Here is a 27,042-nt window from a genome sequence, read left to right as displayed (position 1 = left end):
ATTGACTCTTTTATCCTGATCCGCAACATCTTATATTTAATTTACCATTTTTTCCCTACATTTTAGAGGTACTTCTTTGACATTTTCAAGAGTGTTAAATGTAACATCTTCACCTGACCTTCAGCTTTTCAGGCATTGTTTCAAGTTGGGATTTAGAATTGCTGAGTTGTATGTTTGAAGCAACACAGCTGTTAGATGAAAATGTGTTTTATTTTTTACTTTAGAATTATACACAAACATTTTTTGATGATACAGTGTGTCACAAAACACAGATGGTTTAGCATCCATTTATATTATGAGCTCACAGCATTGCATCAGTGTTTCACAGATACAAGTTCATATCCCGAGGTATTGTTGCAATTAGTTCCATATCAGCATCTTTATTTTGTAATTCTTGAGAAGAAGAGTTAGTATCACATAGTCTTGGGATCAATGTATTTGAAATAAAAATGTTAATTTTGTAGCATTTTAAGAATGCCAATGATTGAAAATCACGTACAAGCAACCCTAAACCTTCCACAGCTTTGCTCACATTCTAAATTCAGATAAAATAAAATTCACAAAACAGACAGAAAATAGAAAAAATTAAATTTTGCTAGTGAAACTCTGATAGCTCTCATAAATTAATCTCTGATTTTTTGCCCTCGTTAAGGGATATGCTGCCGAAAAGCTAAGACTTAAAAGCTTGGGATCTCCCTCTAATCTATTAAAGTTCCATACCCTCTTTGAACAGAAGTTGCAAATGAAACATGTTCCTTACTCTAATGCTCAGATACTTTACCAAGGAGTAGACTGGCAAACAATCAAGGAAAACCAAATGGCTTGAATAATCTAAAAACTGATTTATTCACTCAACAAATACTTATTGAACATCTCTTGTGGACAGTCATTGTTCTACACAGCAGTGATGCAGGTATGAATAAGACAGAGCAAGTCCTTACTCTTATGGAGCTCACATTCTTGTGGGAGATGAATGACAGCAAATGAGAAAACAAGCCTATAACTACAACCTGTAGTAAGGGCTTTAATGGGAATGAACTGGGTGTGCTGATGAGAGAGAGCACTTCCTTTGAACAGCGTCGTCAGGGAGGTTTGATCTAAGGAGCTAACAGTAACGTATAAATTGAGACAAATAAGAAGGTGCCAGATAAGCAAAGGGATAGAGGGAGAGCATCTTGGCATATTGAAGGAGCAAGAAGACAGCCAACACGTCTGGGAGAGAGGAAGTGAGGTAGAAAAATGGTTTAAGGTGACAAGGAGTTAGGGAGGGGCCAAGTTAACCGGAGTCTTGCAAACTGGGGAACAGAGGTGCATTTTATTCTAAGTGCTTTTGGAAGGGACATACCAGGTTGGTTTAAAGCATGGAAATGACATGCTCTGATTTATATTTTTAAAAAATCTCTCTGGTTGCTGTGTGGAAGTGGATTGTTCGTGGGAGAAGCAGAAGTAGGGAGACATCCAGAGGCAATTGCAGTCGTCGAAGTGACGATCGTGGTTAGCATGATAGCAATGAAGATAAGGTGAGGTGGATGGATTTGAGATCTATTTTGAAGATGAAGCTACCAGACTCACTGATGGATTAGGAAAAAAAAAAAAAAAAAAAAAAAGAAAAGAAAACTCAAGGCTTGAACTCCCGAGTGGGTAGTGAGGCCATTATCGAAGACTGGGAGGACTGGGAAGGAACAGGATGGAGGGTAGGAGAAAATTAACTATATTTGCCATACCTCTAGTGAGCCAAATGGAGGTAATGAATACAAAATTGGATATCCAAATCTGGAGCTCAGAGGAGAGTTCAGGAATGAATGAGAACCTGGGAGTCATGGCATATCAATGACATCTCAAGCCTTAGGACAGGAAGGATTGTTTCCCTAGAAAGACAATGTAGGTAGAGAAGAGGGCCTGGAACTCTGCCCTGGGGGCCCTCCAACATATTAGAGACTAAACTGAAAAGGAGGCTGCATCAGAGAAGATACAAAGAACTGCCAGAGAGGTATGAGGAAAACCAGGTAAATACAGACTAAGAGACATGAGAGGTTCCAGTAAAGGAAGTGGTCAGCTGTGGTAAAAGATACTGAGGGATTGGGTCAGAGAAGGACCTTGAAAAGAGTCTTGGATTTGGCAACATGGAAGTTTTCTGGGATGTGGACAAGAATATCTTAGGACAATCCGCAGGGGTGAGGAAGTGGATACAGAAACCATAGATGACTCTGTTGAGAATTTTGCTACAAAAGGGAGAAGAGAAAAAAGGCAGAAGCTGGAAGGGGATGTGGGGTTAAAGGACGTTTCTGTTTGTTTGTATGTTTTGCTTTGTTTTGTTTTAAGATGAGAGACAGACAAGTGATTAGTATTCCAGAGGGAATGACCTAGAAGGGTTGCAAGCCTGCTGATGCAGGAAGGAGGGTACTTACAGGAGTGAAGCCAGCCCTCAGTAGCGGAGCTAATTATACTACCCAAGTGAAAGCGGACACTACCACACCTAGGAAATGTTCAGGAATCAAAAACGTGTATTCTAAGACAAATCTTTTGCCTTCTGTAATAAAAATATAAAGTCTGAGTAAAAGGGTTGCAATTTGTTTTCTATAATTCCTAAAATCACAGAGCAGGGATATAAAGAAGCATCTTTAACACTGCTATTCATACCTATCTACCTTCTGTTTTTGTTTCTTCCACTTACTATTTGTAGCAGCTTTCAATCCGACAAGAATCCAAAACTTGCTAAAGTGTTTTCAAAGCTTCCTCCAGCTTAAAGGTGGAAACACATTCCCCAGACCCCAGACCCCCTGCCACCTTGGGAAAGGTCAGAAAATAAAAGGACTTTATTTTCTCAAATGAAATGGCTCTAAGTTTAGAGAGTGATTAAATATGAACTTAGTTGAGGAAACAAACAAAAAAGAAAAAGTGAATAAAATGCAAGGCCAGAGGAGTACAGTTTTAGAAAAATATTGAAAAACTTCTGACAAATTAATAGTGTACTTTTAAATCATGATTCCACCATATAAATAAGAGTGAGATCTGAATCTGGAAAAATCCCATTGAGTCGTCAGGACAATATACAAAAGGAAATGTGTTGTTTGGGGACTAAAGGGTACACAGAAAATGGTATGTGTATGGTGCAGCCTGGATACGGTGAATATGAAACTTGGCACTTTCTTTAAGTGTAATTAGGAGCTTGGAATGGATTCAAAGATTAGACATTGCTACCAAAAAATAAAGGGATAAACAGTCACACTAAGTTTCCATTTCCATCTCTGATCTCTCGCCAACCTCCCACCACAGCCAGAATATCCCTGTTCTCAATCTTATGATCTGAACCCCATTTTCTAACCTATCATATATGTTCCCATCAGTTCCTAAAGACCAGTGCTTGGGGTGAGGGTGGTGGGCTAGACAGATACAAATGTTAAAGACAGCTTCAAATTTCTAATTTCAGATTTTCATTTGAGGAAGCAATACAGTTGCTTTTTCCTTCATGAAATCTTTCCCAATCTTTCCAGCAGGCAGTAATCTCTCTCTTCCCTAAACTTCCATAGCACCATATCTGTGCCACTTTTTACGTGTTCTCATGTATATATGGTTATTTTTAGTTATTTTTAGTTCACCCTATTGGGTAAACCCTGGATGGAAGGGTTCAGGCTTTTAGATCTTCATATTTCCTATTGCACTTAACACAATGCCTCGTATTTAGTAAGTATTGAATAAATATTTAAATATTGGCCGAAAAGTTTTACGAGATTTTTATGAGATGAAGGTGCCTGATTCAGAGTAAAACTACAGTGTGTTTGGGTCGGAAGACTGCTGTTCAGCTCTTTACTACCAGAGCCGTCGCTCTGCACCACCTTTTGGGGCACTGAGCTCTGTGTGAGTGGAGGCCCCAGATCTTTGTAACAAAGTGTCCCCTTTTCCTACTGAGGCCTTTCATTGCTACAGGGTAATATCCTTCGCTGCAGCCTCTGAAGGTATGAGGAGGGCAGCATAACAGAATGAGTAAAAGCATGGACTCTGGTGCCAGACAGCTTGGGTTCCATAGTCTCCCACTCAGACCTCCCTTCAAGAGAGAGGGGCAGAGCCCCCAGTGGCTGCTTTGGATCCCCTGCAGCACTGGTGGCAGACCACACTTCTCTCAGACTCCTCCCAGCCGTGCTGAGCAACATGAGGCTATGAAACGCGACCATTCATGCTGTATGAGGGAATTTCCCACTTTAACCCAGGGACTCCCCATCCATCAGTCTGTCTGAGGCTTTCCCACACTACCCAGTCCTTCCTTCCTTCTTGCCTCTCACAAATATCACACCTGCATCTTGGTCTGAAGCCCGTCCCTGCCCACTCCTCCTGCCTCTTCCTTCTTTATCTGTCATAGATGTTTGTCCCAGTAAACCTCATCTGTGTCTACTCTCACCCTGGTATTTGTTCTCAGAGAACCTATAAGGATACAAGTTGAAATCTTGGCTCTTTTATTTTATAACCTCAAGATGTGACTTCTGGCAAAAAATTAATTTTTATATTTGCCTCTGTTTCCTCACTTGCAAAAATAGGAAAAGAATAGCACAAACTTCATACAGCTGGTGTGAAAATTGAATTAATTCCTGTGTGCAAAGCACTTTGAACAGCGCCCATAGACCAAGCCTTCTCCAAGTGGTGTTAGCTATGATGAATTTTTCAGTGCCCGAGGCCGAATAGGCCTTTAATCAATGTGTGATGAATGTTAAATTCCTGTTGGAAGTAAACATCACTATTATTTCAATTATCAATGGAAAGTATTTCTGACTCTGTGAATAACATTAATTCTCCACTCCTCTTGGTAGGTACTGCAATGTTCTTAATCTCCAGATTGATCTGTGGAATAGTATTCTGAAATGATTCTAGGATAATTTCCTGAGTCCCTAAGCATTCCATTATTTTTTTTTAATTAAAATAAATTATGTTAGTTAAATCCTTTACTCCTGCCTATATTCACTTTTTCTTCCTAACTCTTTGGTGAAAAAGAAGAAAGACCCTTGTCCTGTTTATGACAGTTAGGAAAAGTACGACTCTACTCCTTCTTTTCTCTAGACTAAACATTCCCAGTTCTCCCAATGCTTTCTTTTTGATCTTCATTTCCAAACTATTTATCACTTGTGCTCTCTTTCCTTGAAAGTTCTCCAGAGTTCCAAATAGTTGAGCCATGCACTGAAGAAACTTCTCCAAGGAGGTTTAAGTGATTGCAAATAGAAGCAATAAGAACTTTGCTTGTCTTCCCCAAAAAACCTGTGCTTAATAAAATCCAAGGAAGACAGTTTCTTTCTTTAATTTATAACTTCACTTTATTGGGGGGAAAGCAGTAGATTAATAAGGAATTAAGTGGAAGCCATTGGTTTTGCATCTGGACCTAGTTACTATGAAAGAAATTCAGTATGAAGAGTTTCTATTTTTTAATTAGAATAAGATGCATTTGTTTATCATTGTGAAAAAGCTAATTTGAAAGGCTTAATATTAATTAGTTCACCTATGATTTGCTGGTAATCACATAACTAAGAAAAATTTTCAGGGACCAGAACTTAAAAGGTACTTTAAAGTTTTGTCAAAAATAAACAAACAAAACAAAACAAAACAAAGCACCAATTAAAACTAGAATTTTGTTTCCTAACACATCTTTTTTGGCAGTTCAACGACTTTATGGTGCCAAAGTCAAATCCTTGATTAGAATGTTTGTTTTGAATCCTATTTTTAAGTAAGCACTACCTTTTGTATCCCTTACTAGTCCTTATGAATCCGGCCTATTTCCACTTCCTCTCCATTTGCTGAAAATGAACGTGAAGCACAGTTTCCATGGCCCCCTGGCTTCTGATCTGGAGTATCCATGAGCAGAATAATCGCAGACAGTCTGTGCAGACTTGATCAGTAGTCTCAGCTTCATGTGTTGGTGTTTGTGACAGGCAGTCCAGGCCACCAGCCACCAGGATCACAGTAGGACGCCTGGCATTGCATCAATCACACCAATCAGTGAAAACAGGTGGGGAAGCTTGTAATTCACCTATAGACGCGCGGAGAAAACGATGGGTTTTCTGAGAAATAGCCTGTAGGCATTTCCCCCTTTTTAAACATCAGGATTATCCAGAGATACCAACAGACTAAGCTCAGTTAGGCATGCTTTATTCAGATTCAAAAGCTTTGCCTCATCTGTAAATAAAATAAATGGGAGACAACCATTCAAAGAGGGAAATCAGAGATTTAGAACACCTTGGGAGGTGGCAACAACAAGAGTGTAGCAGGGGACAGGAAGGCGACAAGACAATGAGTCTTAAGCTTCCCTAAAACTAACAAGAGCTGTGCTTTTAAAAGCTTGTCATCTGAAACCAACACGGGGTTGAGAGAGAAAATTCGTGGCATTCTGAGGCCCTTGCCTTAAAAAAAACAACAGATACTAAAACTAAAATAAAATTGAATTACAAATTATTTAAACTCTCCCAACCACGAATCCCCCAGCTGTCCCAGATTTTTCTCATCAAAGAAGGTTCTGTAATACCATCAACAAATCAGAGATGTAAACATCGAAGAAAAGAATAAGATCTCCTTGGTTACGTGTTACCATGTCCAACATGGTTTCATGTATTTAAAAATCATGCTAAAGTCACTTTGGAATGTCTCCAACCAATCATTTTTCCCAGTTAGGAACAAAGACAAGAATGGGAATAAGAATCGAAAACAACAGAAAGTCATCAGTAAGGTAGCCCAAGAGTCATCGGATTTTATGAGATGCTATTAAACCAGCGAATCATTTTCCCATCCATTCCTTTCAGATAATGGACTAGATGCCAACTCTGGTCATTGCTCTTTCCATCATCCTTCTCCCTCCTCTCTGGAAACGTGCACAAGTCACATTCAGAGGTGTGGCTGGTGTAAGTCCTCTGGGCTGAGAATGAGGACCCCTGGGGCCTGGACCTACCACTGATACGAGCTGTGTGGTGCTGGACCTCAGATTCTTCAGAAGTCAAGAGAAAGAGTTAGACCAGATGGTTTGATAGGGCTGCCCGAACAAAGTACCACAGATGCAGTGGCTTAAGCCAGCAGTCCCCAGCCTTTTTGGCACCAGGGACCAGTTCCCTGGAAGACAGTTTTTCCATGGACCAGGGGTGCGGGGGTGGGCTCAGGAGGTAATGCGAGTGATGGGGTCGATGGGGAGCGATGGGGAGCGGGGGGGTGGGGGTGGAGGGGGAGCGTCAGACGAAGCTTTGCTCACTCCTCCCCCCACTCACCTCCTGCTGTGTGTGGCCCGGTTCCTAACAGGCCACGCACAGGTACCGGTCCGTGGCCCGGGAGTCGGGGACCCCTGGCTTGAACAACAGAGTGTCTGCTCCCACAGTTCTAGAGCCTGGAAGTCCAAGATCTAGGTGTTGGCAGGTCTGGTTTCTTCTGAAATCTCTCTCCTTGGCTTGCAGGTGGCTGTCTTCTGCCCGTGTCCGCACGTCATGTCTGTGTCCTAATCTTCTCTTCTTATAAGGACACCAGTCAGAGTGGATTAGGGCCAACCCCTATGACTTCATAATCACCTCTTTAAAAAACGTCCCGTCTCCAAATACGGTTACGTTCTGAGGTACTGGCAGTTGGAATATATGAATTTGGGGGGAACACTATTCAGCTCATAACAGTCTCCAGGGTACCTTTCAATTCCAGAGTTCTCTGATTTCTTTTCTCTCTCAAATACTGACTTTTCATTCGCTTATCTTCCCTTTTCTAACATGGAGAGATTCAGCCTGCTATCCTTATAGACTGCGAGGAACTGAGGTTGCACTTTTAGGCTGTCTGTAGTCTGAGTCCATTTAAGCTAAAGCTACTCAGTAGGGTACGGGGCACCATTCCAGACACTAGGTGGGTCAACACGAATTTTCTGCACTTTTTCTAAAGACAGGACCATTGAGCCTATGGCCATTGGAGACTCTTCGTTAAGGACCTGGCACTGTGAGAGTTTTCTAGAATTATTTTTTGCAAGGATGCCAACACTTTCACCTTACTCTGCCTTCCAGACTTACGTGTTGTTTATGTTCTTTCAGATTGCAAGAAACAGAATTGTGCTTGGGTTTTTAAAAATCATTTGTTGAGTTGGGTTATTTTTCCAAAAGGATACAAGGGCAAGTAAGGAAGACAGAATCTCAGCAAGGCTTTGTAGAGAATAAAACACTTAAAAATACTATGAAATTCCAAGCTTCTAGACAGCTCATTTCTTCAGGGAAGATATCCGTTGTTCTCTACTCAGAGTGACTTCGGGTGACAAAGTGATCATTCTATCTCTACCTCTACTGCTCCCTGAGTCTCCCTGATGTCTTTGAGTTCTACCTCCTTGATACAGAGGATGAGTGGTTGGCCAGTCAGCAGTCAGTATGCATGCACTGCCTCTGTTGGATAGAGCTCTTCTACCAAACCACCCCATTGGATGTTGGTTAGCTTAGCAATGGCTGGCCCCTGTCAGCTGTCTATGTCTGGTCCTATCAACCTCATGATGAGACCACATGGCTCTAAGTAAGGTGACTAGTGGCCTAGGACTTCCTTTGAGATGACATTAGGTGTTCTAGGTACTCTAAGATTTCAAAAAAGTAGAAAGTAGAGCCAGCAGTCAACTCGCTAACTATTCTCAGTATATCTCACCTTTTTCCTTCCATTTACCAAGAAACTAAAGAGTAGTTTGTATTCATTGCCTTTACTCTCTCACCTTCATCCACTACTATCCTAATCCTTGAAATTCTTGCATGCTGACTTCTGAGCCCACCTTCCTTAACTCTAACTGAAATTACCTTCCAATTTTAACATCAATTTGTCATTTTCTCCTCAAACTTGCTGCTGCACTGAAAACTGTTGATTGACTACCCTTACTTGCAAAGCCTCTTGCCTTGGCTTCTGTGACTGCATTATTCAGGGGATGGAAAGTGGACCACAAGCTGTAGGGAAAGCCTCAGAGTCAATGGCCCTGGATATGCATCCTGATTCTCCCCACTCAACATCTATGCAGGATTGTGTGTGTTAATTCTATTCCATTCAATACATTTCTTTTTGTGTACCTATTATATTTGCGATGATTGAGTAATGGGGAGGAATTCCAGATAACACCAATGTTTGGACTTAGATGAATGAAAAAATAGATGTGCAGATACTTAAGCCTTACTTCTTATACCCAAGTAGACACTAAGATCTATTGATTCCACCTCTACAATATTGCTCACATTGATTCCTCTTCTTTATCCCTATTACCCTGGTAGAATTCCCCACTACCTTTGACCTGGCTTAGTGGTTAACAAACTGAGTTCTGAGCAGCTCCTGGAAATCCCAGGGAGATTCCTCAAGGACTTCTGTAGGTGTCCTACAGAAGGCAAGAAAGTGGTGTGGCCCCTCACAGGGACCATTCCTGCCTCCTCATTTAGACAGGATCAGTTATGTGTTTTGTTTTGTTTGTTCTTGGAAAAAACCTTTTTTATTTTACTTTTTAAAAAACGTCCACTGGCCCACATATTGATTCGGTCGCATCATAAGACTCTATCTTCAGAGCACCTCCCTTACAATCCACTTTATAGTTGGCTTTCAGGTCATTTAAAGCGAAGCAGCCTTCTGATCATGTCCTTTCTCCACTGTCTGGAAATGCGCTACTAGATACGGTAGCCATTAGCCATATATGACCCTTAAGAATCTATGAAAGAGTGGATATATATGTATATGTAAAACTGATTCACTTTGCTGTACAGCAGAAACACAACACTGAAAATCAACTATACTCCATTAACATTTTAAAAAAGAATGAACCCTAATGTAAAAAAATAAAAATTAATAAAATAATTTAAACTAAATTAAAAATTCAGTTCGTTAGTTGCACTAGCCTATTTCAAGTGTCTGATAGCCACATGTATCTAGGGGCCACCATATTGCACAGCTCATGTTTGGAACATTTTCATCATTGTACAAGTTTCTATTGGATAGAGCTGGCCTAGCTCACCAGATAAAAATTTCTGACTTTGATTTAGGACTTAAATCTGTCCTTTCTAGGCCCTTCTGCTGCTGTTTTCCTTCATCTAATGCTCCAGTTAGACTGAACTGTTCCCAAATATACCTACTCACTTCTGCCTTCGCGCCTCAGCTTACCCAGCCCTGCCCAGAGTACCCTTCACTGAATCACTGTATGCCCAACCCTACTCCTCATTGGGGGGCTGTCCTTCATGACGTCCTGTAAAGTTTCCCAACTCAAAGTTATTTCCTTGTCCTGCGAATTCTCGTAGGATTTTAAATGATGCACCCTAATGTCATCCACCACCATTTCTTCACGGTCAGAATCAGTGACCTGGGGACCCAGCCACGCAGCCTCTAAAGAGTACACTGGGTATGTCACATCTGCTACTTCGGGTCTACAAGGTGGTTTGGGGGAGCTTCAGGGCTTCTTAGGAGTGCATGTATGAAACGCTCTAGAAATTTCCATCACTAGCTGAGAGATTGGAGACACCCTGAGGTTCTCATAGTCCGCAGTTTGTGGTTAAGCCAAAGAGGGCAGCGTTTGCTATTATTAGTGTGTTACAGATAAGTATGTTACATATACATCCTCTGAACACCAAGTGATGAGACATTGCCATAAGTTATACCCAAAAAGCAATCCCATCATTTACAGACACCTGTTAGGTAGAAACATCACTCTACTACCTTTACCACACATTTGTGTTTGTTTTGGCTTTGTTTTAATCCCTATGGTGGGGGTTAAAACAAAACAGCAGGATCTGAGTTGATCACATCTCTTGTGGTTGATCATCAAGATAGTAGTAGGTCAGCTAGAGCTGGGGTTGAGTCAGTTACAGACACCCTCAAAGAATCAGCTCTTCAGAGTTCAGTTCTCTCCCACTCTAGTCCCCTTTGATTTATACTCTACCAGCCTGCAGAGTCCTGACCTCACAGGTAAGGCTCTAATCAGATAAGCTCACCATAAACCTTTCTTTATTCCCAAAAGCCTGGCTCCATTCAAGCCCCAGCTATACTTGAGCCACCTCAGGGGAGGGCCAGCCTTCAAGAGGTACTTGGAGACAGGCAGACCGTCATCATCGTCATCATCATCGGTGCAGGCTGCCAACCTTCTCAGGTTACTGTGAATGATTATGGGTAAAGTCTGCTTTGAATTTGTTGGAAAAGGGGGAGACTTACAATGTATTTGGCTCAGGCAATTCATTTTAAGGGTTTGGGTTCCCCAATGTCCTGTAATCATAATCATGGTCCATTTTCACAGTCACTAGACTATCAAATTCTGTGTATATAAAATAAAGACCTAGAAAAAATGGGAACTTTAAAATCTGTAAGTTAAAGTAGTGGTACAAATATTATTTGGTACACTGTGAGACAGTATTCAGAATTACCCTCTCGCCATCAGAAGCTAACTGCGGCAGAGAGACTGCTTTTACCACTTTTCTAGATGTGGTAAAGATTCGGTACAACGTTGTTTAGAAGTCATAGGCTTGCAAATCCCTTCTCCTCTTCAGGGATTAAAAGGCAACCTGCTCTGCCACATTTAAAATGGAAAAAAAGAAGTGTGGGTGGGGATTTTCTTCTCCTTTGTCTGCACATCCAGTCTGGGGGTAGCGTTATTCATCAGAAATAAGCTTTCTTGTTTTTTAGACTGTGTTTACGACGGTTTTCGAAAACGTCTTCCTTATGTATGCTAATTCGTTGGTTTCCATTCCGTCAAGCTCACCTTCCGAAAGGGATAGTGAAAAATTAGGGGCTGGCTCCCCCTGGTGCCTTGGTTGGAGAACCGCAGCTGCATGTCTGAGACCATCTGCCAACGGATAAGAATGCCCTCTAGTGCATAGAGGCAGAGTAAAGCTACAAATTAAAAGCTAATTACTAATTAAATACTCAGGAAAAAAAATGAAAACTACAAAATACTAACACTACAGGAAAAAAGTGACCAATTATGCCCGAACTATGAGCCAAGCATTGCGCTAAGGGCCGGATGGGCATTGGTGCTTTGGCTGTCCACTGCAGTGGGACACATCGTCCCCTAACACGGCAGCTTAAAATAATGATCGTTTATTATCGCCCACGGTTTCTGTAAGCCAGGAATTCCACAGCAGCTCCGTTGGGTGGCTCTGGCTTCAGGTTCCTCACGAGATTGCAGTCAGATGGTGACTGGGGCATCTCCAAGACTCGTGTGTTCACGTCTGGCGGCTGAGCTGGTGAGACTGGAAGAGCTGGGACTGGAACATCCAGCACCTCTCCCCGTCTCTCCATGACGGAGGTACCTGCCCTTCGGAAAGAATTCTCTCTCTGCTTTCTACCAAGATGCTGGCGTGTGTGTGTCTGTGTGTGTGTGTCTGTGCAACTCGCACAGATTTACTTGGTGCATTAAAGAAGGAACTGGCACGGTGACGACGATAGTTAAAAGAAGGAGAGGAAGAACTATTATATCTAGTCAGTGGATGAAAAGAATGCTGAAATAAGATTACAAATTAGATGGAAACCGATCAGTGTCCTATAAAACAATGAAAGCACAATCTGTAGGATTTATTTTTTTCTACTGGACATAAATTGCAATATATAGATCTTCTATAAGCGAACATTAACTTTACAGAGCCTTGTCTCTCTGTAGACCCTCCTCTGATTCCCCAGAATAGCCAGACTTCTTTCAGGTTGGATCCCAATGAAGAGGGCCAGGAGGAAGCTGCATTGCTTTTTATGACCCAGTCTCAGAAGTCATGCAGTATCACCTCTGCTGTGCCCCACTGAAAGAGGCAGTTACAGAGGGCCACCAGGCTCAAGGAGAGGGAATGTAAACCCCACCTGGGATGGGATATATATTTGGTGGCCATTTGTGTAAAAATACAATTGACAATTGTTTTATTTAATTCTCCCCCAAACTACATGAGGTTGCTACTATCATTATCCCAATTTCACAGTTAAGGGAATGAGGTCAAGAGACATTAAAACTATGCTTCATAGGTCCTTTCTATGTCACACTGGAGCATTGTCTGATAAGCCATGTGAAGTGTTATCTGTACATGGTTTTCAGTCTGGGCACTACTGACATATGGGGCCAGGTAATCGTTTGTCGTAAGAGCTGTCCTGTGTATTGTAGGCTGTTTAGCAGCATCCCTGGCCTCTACCCACTTGATGCCAACAGCATCCCGTCCCTCCCTCCCCTAGGTTGTAATAACTAAAAATGTCTCCAGACATTGTGAAGTATCTCGGTGGGGGAGTGCAACTTTGGCCCCATTAAGAACCACTGTTTTAGGGGAAGGTAACTTTGTTTGATTATTTACTATTGATTAGGCCAGGCTCTGTAAAGTTAAAATTCACTTATAGAAGATCTATATATTGCAGTTTATTCCTGTCCAGTAGAAAAAGTAAATCCTACAGATTGTGGTTTTATTGTTGTATAGGACATTGATCAGTTTCCATCTAATTTGTAATTTTATTTCAGCATTCTTTTCATTCACTGACGAGATAGAATAGTTCTTCCTCTGCTTCTTTAAACTATCATTGTCATCATGCTAGTTCCTTCCTTAACGTGTTAAATAAATCTTTGCCAGTTGCACAAGCGTGCAGACACACAGAGACACAGACACACACACCAGCATCTTGGTAGAAAGCAGAGAGAGAATTATTTCCAAAGGGCAGGTATGGCCATCACGCAGAGGTGCTACTCGAGTCTCCCTTCAAGAAAGAACTAGCACATGAGCTGTGAGAGGTACAATTAGCTGATAGCCTTGACTGAAGTGCCTCTGGGATCCACCACAGCAGTTGAGCTGAGGCTGTGCTTTTACGAGGCAGTCTCGAGCCAGTGTATGAGCCCAGTAGAGGTACCAGGATCTAGGCCATTTCTGATCAATGTGGAAACCCTCCACCAGGCAATGTTTGCTCTGGAGCTCCTGTTGGGCTTGCTGAGACTTTTGCAGGGCAACACTGCAATTTTAGACCCTTCCTAACATATTTTTCTGCCTCCCGACGAACCTTTCACAGATAACAGGCCTGCACCCTGGTCTGCATCTACTGCAGAGCCCTTTCCTGCTTCAGGCACCACTCAAAGCTGGTAGCCATCGTGCCACCCAATGTGTTTTTAGCTGTCGAAGGAATTGCCTCCAGAACTCAGAGAGGCCTACGAGGTACCGTGCTTCCTTCTCTGAGGTGGGGCTTCAAGATGCAGCGATTCGTCTTTGGCTTTGGAGGGGATATCCAGTGTGCACCTGACAACTGCACTTCTGAAAACTTCCCTGAAGTGGCAGTTCTCTGAGTCTATGTGGAATCCTGAGTTGGTAGCTTTTTCTTTTTTCTTTCAGTATTTTAAAGATGTCACTCCATTATCTTCTGGGTTGTATATATTCCAATGAGAAATCTGCTGTAATTTTATTTGGACTGCCTTCAAGATTTTCTCTTTATCTTTGGTTTCCACCAGTTTAACTGTTATTTGTCTAGGTGGATGTCTTTTTCTCACATTTATGCTGCTTGGGGTTTCCTGTATTTCCTGGATATGCACTTTGAAGTCTTTCTCCTTATGTTATTTTTGTTAGCACTTCAAATATTGTCTGTCCTATTCTTTTTTTTTTTTTTTTTTTGCGGTATGCGGGCCTCTCCTGTTGTGGCCTCTCCTGTTGCGGAGCACAGGCTCCAGACGTGCAGGCTCAGCGGCCATGGCTCATGGGCCTAGCTGCTCCGTGGCATGTAGGATCTTCCCGGACCGGGGCACGAACCCGCGTCCCCTGCATCGGCAGGCGGATTCTCAACCACTGCACCACCAGGGAAGCCCTGTCCTATTCTTTCTCTTTTATTTTACTTATATGGCATCAACTTCTCTTCCTCTCATGCTTTGACCCAGGTGTGACAGTGCTTATATCCTTAGAAGGGCCTGTCTTCTTTAAATTTCAGACTTCTTGGCTATCCTGCAAACTTAGTTCTCTGATGGGTTCAAAAAGAGTTATAATTTTATAGTTTGTCTTGCACTTTCTTGTTATTATTGTGGAAGTGATGTTTTCTTTCTAAAATACAGCTTTCTATATATATATATATATATTTTAAAACCTTTTGGCCGTGCTGCACGGCATGTGGGATCTTAGTTCTCAGACCAAGGATGGAACCTGCACCCCCTGCATTGGCCGTGCAGAGTCTTAACCACTGGACCGCCAGGGAAGTCCCTAGTTTCCTATATCTTAAGGATAAGTGAAACTTACTATAATTTTTAATTTTGTTATAATTTAAAATTTAGATAAATGATGCAAAAATAGTATGAGAAACTCCTAAATAAACTTTATCCAGATTCGTCAGTTATCTACATGCGCCTCATTCGCTTTATCATTCTCTCTCTGTCTCTCTGCCTTTCTCTCTCTTTACATATATTTATCTACCTATATCTGTATTTATATACCTTATGAATTATTTGAGAACTGGCTGGAGTCATTGTATCTTTTACCCTAAATACTTAATGATTATTTTTGTGAGAACTTTTCCTTATAAACAATAGTATATTTATCACAATCAATATGCTTAACATTAAGAACATATTTCCATATCTATATCGTTCATATATATAAAAATTAAGCTTACAATACACAGAAGGACTTCTCAGAATTGCCAACCCTTACCCCTGTAAAAAGCAATCCTATTAACTAGAGCTCAATATCTCTCTAGTCTTTTCAGGTAAAATTTAAATACATTGAAATGCATAAATTATAAGTATTCAATTTAATGAGGTTTAAAAATTGACATACTCCTAATATCACACTGAAATTTAACCTCTTTATGAAGACTGCCTAGGCTAGCCACCACATGCAACTTGAACATCCCTCTACTACAAAATTTACTGCAAATATTTCTCTACATGTTCACTAGACTATGAACTCATTAAAGAAAGAGACTATGCTTCTTCATTTTGGGGCCCCCAGTTTCAAACAATATCTGGCATATAATGAGGTATCAATAAAAGTTTGCTAAATAAGTAAAATGGCAATTGGAACAAATAGCCTGCAGCTTTAAATAAGGGAGTTGTGTAATTTTCAAGTTAAGATCTGCTTACTACTTCTACTAAATCACCAGTAAGGAATGTATGATAAAAGTTGTCAAGACACGAAAGGGAAAAAAAAGGCAGCAGTTGGAACACTAATAAATCATTATGTTCTTACAACTCTTTACAAAGACATGAAACTCTTTTAATCATTCATGCAGCATTTGCAATTGGTGGGTGGTACAAATTATTACCACTTTTTTTATACAGTAAAACTTTCAGTTTTAACAAGATATTTAAAAGCAAATATATGTTACCTGTCCAAAACCTAATGGAGAAGAACTTTTATGTAGTTCCTGGTTGATATTCTAACACCTGAGATTTACTATTTTCAGTTGTCTAAAAGCAGTGGTAGTCAAATATGTTGACAGACAGCTATTTCCTCAATATCACTAACTATCTTGGCAAAGGGATAGGCTACGTGAATTGAAATTTGATTATGCAGTTGCTTCAGAGTCATGTCTGTAGTTGCTCTTCTTTTTCTTATTAAAAAAACAAAATATATACTCTTTTGAATATAATTAAGTAAATGTTTTTAATTCCTGTGAGAAAGTACTACAGAATAGTTTTATGTAGTAAAACTAACCCTAAAATAGATACGTAGAGTCAGGAGTTTTCTTGTAGTTCCCTTATCTGTTTCAAGTCTTTAGAGCTTATTGATATGCTATTTATATTCCCTAGGATGACTGATAAAATCCTTCTAATCAATAAACATTCAGCTTAAGAATCATTTCCCCTTTGGATATTTGTAATAACAAGTAAGTAGTATCACCTCTGCTCAACTGCCATACCTTATATACAACTCTATTCTTATACCTTCTCATGCTATATTTTAGTGGTGCATTTTCATATCATTCTCTTCCACTACACCAAGACAGTCCATTAGATCTTTTTGGATGATGGAAATGTTCTATATGTGTTCTAGTCACTACTGTAATAAAAGTATAGCACAAGACTCTGAGCTCTGTGAAGGCAGAGACTGTACCTTATTCACTTTTATGTATCCAGTACCTAGGACATAGGAGATCCTTGATAAATATGTGGGGATAAACACAACCAATCAATCAAAGAATAAATCAAGGGACTTCCCTGGTGGCGCAGTGGTTAAGAATCCGCCTGCCAATGCAGGCGACACGGGTTCAATCCCTGGTCCAGGAAGTTACCACATGCCACAGAGCAACTAAGCCCATGAGCCACAACTACCGAGCCTGAGCTCTAGAGCCCACAAGCCACAATTACTGAGCCTGCACACCACAACTACTGAAGCCCATGTGCTCTAGGGCCCGTGTGCCACAACTACTGAGCCCACACACTGCAACTACTGAAGCCTGCATGCCTAGAGCCCGGGCGCCACAAGACAAGCCACCACAATGAGAAGCCTGCACACTGCAACGAAGAGTAGCCCCCACTCACCACAACTGGAGAAAGCCCGTGCGCAGCAACGAAGACCCAATGCAGGCAAAAATAAAATAAATATTTTAAAAAGAGAGAATCTCTTTTAAAAAAGGAGTAAATTAAACATTTTACAGTGGTAGAGTAGAGGAAAATCTACCTACAACCAACATCAGGCAACTGCTACGTGAGGTAATGGGAAAACTAATTAGTAATCTCTGATTTCTCAGTGAATTAAAAAGTAATGCAAATAGATTTCTAGTAGTGGAAAAGTAGCTTCTATCAGTCAACTCACTCTCAGAGAATAGCTATAAACTCTAACTAAAATACAAAATATAATAATTTCAAGGCAGTCAGAGGAACTAAAAGAAATGAAGTAAATCTATATTTGAAAGAAGTAAATGGCACAGGGTAATTTTCCTGTTTTGATACAGATTTTTGTTTGAGGCTAAGCCCTAGTTTCAGCTTGCTGAGTGGCTAAAATTCTAATAGAAATCCATAGTCTTACTGGCTTGGAAAGCCATAGGTCAGAGTTTGGGGACACCACACAGCTGGAACCTGAGGGGGGTTGGAATCCTGGAAAGGTGAAAGCGATAGACATGGTGGGGAGAGCAGGATTCTGTATATAAACTTGGCCAAAATCTCTGGTTGATCCCTGAACTACATACACATGGGGTAAACTTCAAATAGGCCAATTAAATCTCAAAGAAAGGCAATAAGTGGAAACTGACCTTGAGATGACCCAGGTGTTAGAATTAGCAGATAAGGATTTTAAAGCAACTATTATAACCATCTCAAGGATTTAGAGGAAAACACACTTATGATTAACAAATAGAAAATCTTAGCAGAGAAACTGAAACCACAAAAAAGAACCAATTGAAAATTCTAGAAATGGAAAATACAGTATTTACAATTAAAAATTTACAAAGTAGCTTGACACAGACTGAAATGAGAAAACAGTAAGTAAATTTGAAAATAGATCAATAGAAAGTGTCTAAGTTGAAAAATTGAAAGAAAAGTTTGGAGAAAATAAACAGTGTCAGTGAACTATGCAGGCACTGTAGAAAGGTCTAACATTTGTGTACTTGCTGTCTTAGAATAAGAGAGAAAAATATATATAAGGAAATGATAGCGATAATTTTCCCAAATTTGGTGAAAGGCATACATTTACACATCTAACAAGTCCAGTAAACCCCAATTAGGAAAAATACAAAGAAAAGCATATCTAGGCACATCAGAGTCAAACTTCTAAAAGCCATAGTTTAAAAGAAACTCTTGAAAGCAACTGCAGACTAGCTACAGATTAATTTATTACATGCAGTGGAATGATATGAATTAACAAAGATATTTTGTCAGAAACACTGGACACAAGAAGATAATGTAATGACATCTCTAAAATGCTAAAAGAAGAAAAAAGTCAATTCAGTGCAGTGAAAATAACCTTCAAGAATGAAAGCAAAATAAAGCTAAATGAAAACTAAGAGAACTTCTTATCAACAGACTTGCAGTAGAAAAAAAACCACAGAAGTTCATCAGGTGAGAAATATTGATGCCAAAGGGACATTCAAATGTTCAGAGGACAGTGAAGTACCAAAAATGATAGATGTGTGGCTAAATATAAAAGATTTTTTCCGTAGTTTTTTAGAAATATGTATGACTGTTTAAAGCAAAAATTATAACATTTTATTGTTTGATTTATAATATTTGTAGCTGAAATATAGACAACTAAAAACTAAAGAAAGGAGCTTAAAAATCTATATTTTTTGAAAGATCATTACACTTTGTATGAAATGGTCCAATATTAAACGTAAGAAAAATGTGAAAAATTAAGGGTACTGTATATATTGTGGTTCCTAGAGCAACCAGTTGAAATAATGCAAAATGATATAACTGAAATGCCACAATCTCTTGAAAGGGGATTCTCAAAAAGATTCAATTAAATCAAAAGAAATTAAGAAAGTAGGAACAGAGAATCAAAAAAACAAATACAAAAATGATGGGGCCAAAGGAAAACAACTAGTAAAATGGTTGGTCCAAACTCAACCATATCAATAATTGGATTAAGTGTAAATGGACTAAACACTCCAATAGTAGTCAGAAATTCTCAGATTAGATTAAAAAAAATAAGACCCAACATAATCTCTCCATAAGAGATGAACTTTAAATGTAAAAATACAAACAGGTTGAAAGTAAATGATATTAAAAGATAAATCATGGGCTTCCCTGGCGGCTCAGTGGTTAAGAATCCGCCTGCCAATGCAGGGGAAACGGGTTCAAGCCTTGGGCCGGGAAGATCTCACGTGCCGTGGAGCAACTAAGCCCATGCGCCACAACTACTGAGCCTGCGCTCTAGAGCCCGCTAGTCACAACTACTGAGCCCGTGTGCTGCAGCTACTGAAGCCCATGTGCCTAGAGCCCGTGCTCCACAGCCAGAGAAGCCACCGTAAGGAGAAGCCCGTGCACCGCAACGAAGAGCAGCCCCCGCTCGCCACAACTAGAGAAAGCCCGTGCACAGCAATGAAGACCCAACACAGCCAAAAATAAATAAATAAAAATTTAAAAAAAGATAAATCATGCAAACAGAAAATCTAAGAAGGTTGGAATAGGTAGATTAGCATGAGGTATAACAGATGCCAAGGCAAAGAGTATTACCAGAGATAAAGAGAGACACACTAGAACAATAAAAAGGATAAATTTATTAAGACATAAGAATCATACATGTATGTGCCTAATAAAAGAGGTTCAAATACATTAGATGAAAAAGTAACATAATTAAAGGAAGAGACAAATCCACAATTACAGTGGAGTCTTCTCTCAGCAACTGACAGAACAAATAGACAAAAGATCTCAGTAACACTATAACTTCCTTCACCTAATTGACATTTATAGAACACTACACCTAACAATTGCAGGAAAAACATTCTTTTCAAGTGCACATGGCATATTAACAAAGATAAACCATTTGCTGGACCATAAAACACGTTCTAATATATTTTAAAGGACTGAAATAATATAGACTATGTTTTCCGATCACAAGGCAATTAGTTAGAAATCAACAACAATAAGATATGTAGGAGGGATAAAACCTAAATATTTGTAAATTAAACAACATACTTGTCAATAATTTATGGGTAAAGGAAAAACGACAAGGTGCATTAGAAAATATTTCAAACTGAATTCTAATGAAAATATAGCATATCAAAATTTGTGAGCTACAGCTAAAGGAAAATTTATAGCTTTTAAATGCCTAGATAAGGAAAGGATAAAGGTATAAAATCAATGACCTAAGAGTCTACAGTAAGACCTAGAGAAAGTAGAGCAAAGTACAGACGGTCCGCAACTTACAATGGGTCAACTTACGAATTTTGAACTTTACAATGGTGCAAAAGCAATGTGCCTTCAGTAGGATTTGAATTTTCAATTTTGGTCTTTTCCCAGGCTAGTGATCTGTAGTATGATACTCTCTTGGGGTGCTGGACAGTGGTAGAAGCTGCAGCTTCCAGTCAGTGCCACAATCACAGGGTAGACAACGGATACACTTAACAACCATTCTGTTTTTCACTTTCAGTACAGTATTCAATAAATTACATGAGATATTCAACACTTTATTATAAAATAGGCTTTGTGTTACATGATTTTGCTCAACTGCAGGTTACTGTTAAGTGTTCTGAGCATGTTTAAGGTAGGCTAGGCTAGCCTATGATGTTCTGTAGATTAGGTATATTAAATGCATTTTCGACTTAGGATATTTTCAACTCACAATGGGTTTATTGGGACATAACCCCATTGTAAGCTGAGGAAGATCTATAAATCCAGAGTAAGTAGAATGAAGGAAATAGTAAAGAGGATAAATCAATGAAATAGAAAATAGATAAATGAAAGAGAAAATTAACACATAAAATTTTTTTCTTTTTGAGAGAATAACAAAGTTGACAAGCCCTACATAGGTTGATAAAGAAAAAAATAAGAAAAATTACCAATAACAGGAATAAATGTGTGAATATACTACAGATGCTACAGATATTGTAAACAACTTTATGTTAATAAATTCAACAACTAGATGAAATTTCTGAATAAAACAACTTACCAAAACAGACACAGAAGAAATAGGAAATTTTACTGGCCCTATATCTATTAAGTAAATTGAATTTGTTATCGAAATCTTTTCTCAAATACAACATCGGGGTCAGACGGTTTCACTGGTGAACTCTGCTAAACATTTAGGTAAGAGAGCAGTCTTACACAAATGCTTTCCAAAACAGAAGGGGAGGAAACACTTTGCAATGTGTTTTATGAGGCTAGCATGACCCCGATACTAAATCTGACACAGACATTTTTAAAAAAGAAAATTAAAACACCAGTCATGTCAAACTGCCCACCTAATTTAGTTTCCTTCCTCCACTACCAACAGGCAGACGAGCTTCCCTGAATTGGGGGGAGGGGAGAGAAGAGCAGGCTGGCTGGCTGGTGGGTGACAATATCAAACTTTTGCACAGCCCCCAGCTGAACATGGAAGATAATGCAGTCCAATCTGACTTTCTTTAGGCTCCTGAAAGATCTGGACAGAAGCCAGAAGTGGGTGAAGAAATGTAAGATATGTGACTTAGAAGATAAAATACCTGATCTGCTAAGCAAACATTACTGCCAAATGCTTTAAGAAACCTATGGTTTGTAGAACGAGTACTTAAAAAGGAGTTCTTTGAGATTATGCTAGGCCAGCAGTAGTTGATTTCACCAGTCATCTGAACAATCCACATGGAGACATTGAAAATTAGTAAAATAACTGAGTGATCATGAAATAAGAACACAAACAGAAAAAGAAATGGTAAAACTTCTGAACAGGAACAAACTCAGAAATAAAGAAACCATAGCAAGCCTCACCACTCCAATGCAGAGGAAGACGGTAAAGAACAAGATGAAGGCATTTTTATCCTTAAACTTTGCAGAGAATGAAAACAAGGAGCAGCTAAAATCTTCATCTGAAGTTTGATTTTTATAAAGCACAAGTCTGGATTAACATGAAGCTGACAAAATCTCTAAAGATATCTTTTCTCCTGCTGGAGTGCAGAGGATGTTCTGGTGAGGCAGTTCTGAGAAAGTGCTTCAAGACGATAGCAGTTACACATCCATCCTTTTGAAAACGCAGCAGAAATAGGTGCTGGACACTGCAAGAGTGCCATTGGAGAGAAACAGGAAAGTGAGAGACTCACCTCTTCCATTATCACTGATAATAAGATGGACATAGTAGGGGAGGAGCAATCACCAGTACTGGTGAGGTTCATCAATGACTGTCAATCCAGACAGAGGAATATGGGCTTTCTACCTTCTGAAGTTGATGCAGAAATTCTGGCTATGAACTTTCACACTATGATAATGCAAGAATGGGGGACAAACATGGAGCACTGATGTGGTCTGGCTTAGATTATGTCTAGTGGACTTTGTCCCAAATGCAACTCATGGTAACTAGACTTTTAGAGAAACAACCCCAAAATATCTACACAGTCTATTCTTCCTCTGCCTTAAATATGTAGTTGTCAAAAGCAGTGTCTGTTGTGGGAGTATCTGTTGCTTTGGTAGAAATTAAAGATGTTTGTTCTTTTTTCTGTTGATCACAACTACTTTAGAACTTAACAATGTAACATCTGTCCTCTTTCAGAACAGTGAAGGATAAAAGGCACATGAACTGAAGGAAATTTGCCAGTCTCAATGAATAGGTGGGTATGATGCTTTTGAAAGTTTTGTAGAACTCCTGTAAATACTTGTTTTGTGTTTAGATGGTATAAATAATGATATGAATGTTAGATAGAATAACTTTATAGCTGGTTGAGCTTTTGTTCTCTGTAGTGCATTAACAGATTTTGTTTTAATTATTATTGTTGTTCATAAAAATATCCTATTTTTAAAAATAGCCTTTGGAAAAAATTTCCAGGGCCGCATTTCCAATATTGCTTTGCAGCAGAGTTGCACTCTATGAAGAGATGCAAAATATTTATGTTTATTGTAAATTTTGATTTGAGAAAGCCATGATTCAGCACCAAACTTGATATTTAAATGGAATTTCCTGGAACTTCCTCTGGGCTCAGCAAGATAATCTCAACTAACCATTGAGAATTAGTATAAACAAATACTTAGTATCCCAACAATGAAACACATTATTCAGGATGTTAAAGATATTTTCTTACAATAGCACCTCACAAGTTCTTTTTTTAAAACTTTTCTTAGGTTTTCTTAAAATTAATTTTTATTGGAGTGTGGTTGCTTTACCATGTTGTGTTAGCCTCCACTGCACAACAGAATGAATCAGCCATACACATACACATATCCCCTCTCCTCTCTTCTAGACTTCCCTTCCATTTAGGTTACCACAGTGCACTAGGTGAGTTCCCCCGTGTTATACAGCATGTTCTCATCAGTTGTCCATTTTATACATAGTATCAATCATGTATATTTGTCAATCCCAGTCTCCTACTTCCTCCCACCCCACCCTTTCCCCCTTTGGTATCCACGCATACAGCAATCCCACTACTGGGCATATACCCAGAGAAAACCATAAATCAAAAAAACACATGCACCCCAATGTTCATAGCAGCACTATTTACAATACCCAGGACATGGAAGCAACCTAAATGTCCATCGACAGAGGAATGTATAAATAAGATGTGGTCCATATATACAATGGAATATTACTCAGCCATAAAAAGGAATGAAATTGCATCATTTGTAGAGACGTGGATGGACCTAGAGAGTGTCATACAGAGTGAAGTAAGTCAGAAGGAGAAAAGCAAATATTGTAAAATAATGCATATATGTGGAATCTAGAAAAATGGTACAGATGATCTTAGTGGCAAAGCAGAAATAGAGACAGATGTAGAGAACAAATGTATGGGCACCTCACAGTTCTTAAATGCTTATCTCTTATAGCACCAGTCCTGGAATAGCTCACATTCAACACCATGCCAACATGTACCAAAGTGATTTATCCATTCCCAACACACTCTCTGTCAATCTTCATTGTTGGAGAATCAAAAAAAAAAACACAGAGAAAAGGATACAGAGCTTCCATTAACCATGTACAAAGCCCACTACCTGTCTCACTTCAATTTTTTTCTTAATGTCTATACATGGCTGAAGGTCCTGTGTTTTCTTCCTTGATGAAGTTTGAGAATGAGAGCAATGAAATTAGATGAAAGCATCTTAAGCATAATTAAGAAATATTTTAACAGACCAGAGGTCAAATAACTTTACTTTGTTTAACATAAATCTTGATATAAAATATGATCTTAATTTAATGGTAGACACATATATCAAACTATGAATTTAAGCCAGAGTTTCCCACAAGTACTTTAAAAAGAACACTGAAAATACCTAACAGAAGTTTTAAAAATTGGTTTTATCCTTACAGTCCATATTTGGAGGAAAAGCTCTAAGGCGTATGTAGGCCATTTAATCACAGACTATTTGCTTCTGAGCCTTCCATTGAATGCATTAAACATTGATAAACTGCTGGTTAAATGGCTGCTGTTTGAACTTTTATTCTCTGAAGACCTCTCATTTCAGAAGACAGCACTGAAAGAACATCTCATTTCTCTGTGATTTCTCTTGGTGGTACTCCGGGGAAATTTTAGTTGAGTCACTTGAAATAGAACATTATTATTGCCATGAATCAAATTATTAGGTATTAGTTTCCAGTTCTTTGAGGAAATAAATGTTGGAGAGGTGTGGGGAGAAGGAATATATTTCATAAAATACTGCAATAAAGCTCAGGACTGACCATTGACTAGTAGGTGTTTTAGTATGTGGTTAAAAATCTGTAATGGGCAGTTAAGGAAATTACCAACAAGTAGAATAAACGTTGAGATCACCAAACAGAGATTGCAGTATAGATTTTGTCTCCATTAAGTAGAAAATTGAAGTTTGAATAGAAAGCAATCCACTGTGGTTCTTCTTCTGGATGTTATTTACAATCATTTGTCGAATTTATACCTTAGCTGAGTATAGTCTTTCTAGCAGGTGTACATTGAACACTTTTGTTTCATGGTCAAGATAGAATCAGAAGCCAAGGTTACTGACCATCTATTTGACTGTTTATTCTCTCCATGACCATACCTACTGCCTTGTTTTGATTTATAAAAATTACCTGGGAAAAATAGGAATTTTTTTGCTTATATAAAAATAATAGAAATTATTGCTGTTATTTTGGTGACAAAAACTTTGTACAATGTGTTTTAATCTAAATAAAACATAAATTTTATTTTTTTAAAGAAAATTACAAAAAAATCCTTTATAACCATAGATGCAAAACTCCTTAATGAAATATTCACAAATGGAATCCAGCAATATATTAAAAGAATGATATACCATGACAAAGTAGAGTTTATCCCAGGAATGCAAGGTTGGTTTCACATTTAAAAGTCAATCAATATTACTCACTGTATTGACAGATAAAAGGAACAAAATCATAGGATCTTCTCAATAGATGTGTAAAAAGTACTTGACAAATTTGAAAAACTCTCATGATATTAACAAAAAAATTCTAAGTAAACCAGAAATAGAAGGGAACTTCCTTTATCTGATAAAGGATATTTATGGGGGACTTCCCTGGCAGTCCAGTGATTAAGACTCCACGCTTCCACCACAGGGGACATGGGTTCGATCCCTGGTGGGGAACTAAGATCCTGCATGCTGTGCGGTATGGCCAGAAAAAAAAAAAAAAAAAGGATATTTGTGAAAACCTTACAGTTAATATAATGCTCAGTGGTGAGAGAATAAGAGTTTTTCCTCTTAGACTGGACACAAGGCAAAGGTGTCTCCACTTAATGTTGTAATGGAGGCCCCAGCCAGTTGACTAGGGCAAGAAAATGAAGTAAAGAGCGTAATGTGTTTGTATGAAAATTCTAGGGAACCTATAAGCAACTACTAGAACTAATAAGCAAATTTTAAAATGTTGCAGGATACATTGTCAATATTCTAAAATCAATTGTTATTTTATAACTTACTGATTTAATGGTAATAAAATTAAAATTTTTCATTTACAATAGCAACTAAAACATAAACATTTAGAAGTAAATTAAACAAAACATGCAAGACCTCTTCACTAAAAATTACAAAACATTGCTGAGAGAAATTAAGGAAAACCCAAATAAATGAACATATGTACCATGTTAATGGATTAGAAGACGCAAGTAAATCTGAAAAAGAAGAACAAATTTGGAGGATTTACATTATCTGAATTTAAAATTTACTAAGGCTACATTAATCAAGACAGTGTGATACTGGCATAAGGACTGAGAAACATCAATGGAACAGGATAGAGAACCCAGAAATAAACCCACACTCGTAAAATCAATTAATTTCCAGCAAAGGTACCAAAGCAATACATTTGGGGGATAAGGAAAATCTTTCCAATGAAAGGTACTGGAATAATTAGATATTCAACTGGGAAACGTTTACTCAAAAGGAACCTGGATGTTCTTCAGCGTTACTCTTGTTCAATACACTAATTTGATGTGTTGTTCTTTTCTATTTACACATTAGCCTATCAAAGCACTTTTTCCACTATTATAATAATATTCTGACTGCAAAAATGTTATTTTTCTTTTTATAAAAATAACCTCTGTACGTTTTATTTATTTTTTATTTTTTAATTTTTTTGGTGGTATGAG

The 27,042-nt window shown here is 38.8% G+C and overlaps 1 protein-coding gene and 1 pseudogene across 1 annotated transcript in view; one reads left to right on the top strand and one right to left on the bottom strand.

The window, feature by feature from the left end:
- Nucleotides 1-27,042, bottom strand: part of NEDD9 (neural precursor cell expressed, developmentally down-regulated 9) — a 299,037-nt gene that overhangs the window by 251,637 nt on the left and 20,358 nt on the right. The window lies entirely within an intron of this gene.
- LOC136794943 (52 kDa repressor of the inhibitor of the protein kinase-like) lies at nucleotides 22,616-24,695 on the top strand (annotated as a pseudogene).

Source organism: Kogia breviceps, chromosome 10, assembly GCF_026419965.1.
Source record: "Kogia breviceps isolate mKogBre1 chromosome 10, mKogBre1 haplotype 1, whole genome shotgun sequence".
Classification (NCBI taxonomy): domain Eukaryota; kingdom Metazoa; phylum Chordata; class Mammalia; order Artiodactyla; family Physeteridae; genus Kogia; species Kogia breviceps.
This window is presented reverse-complemented; position numbering and strand designations above follow the sequence as displayed.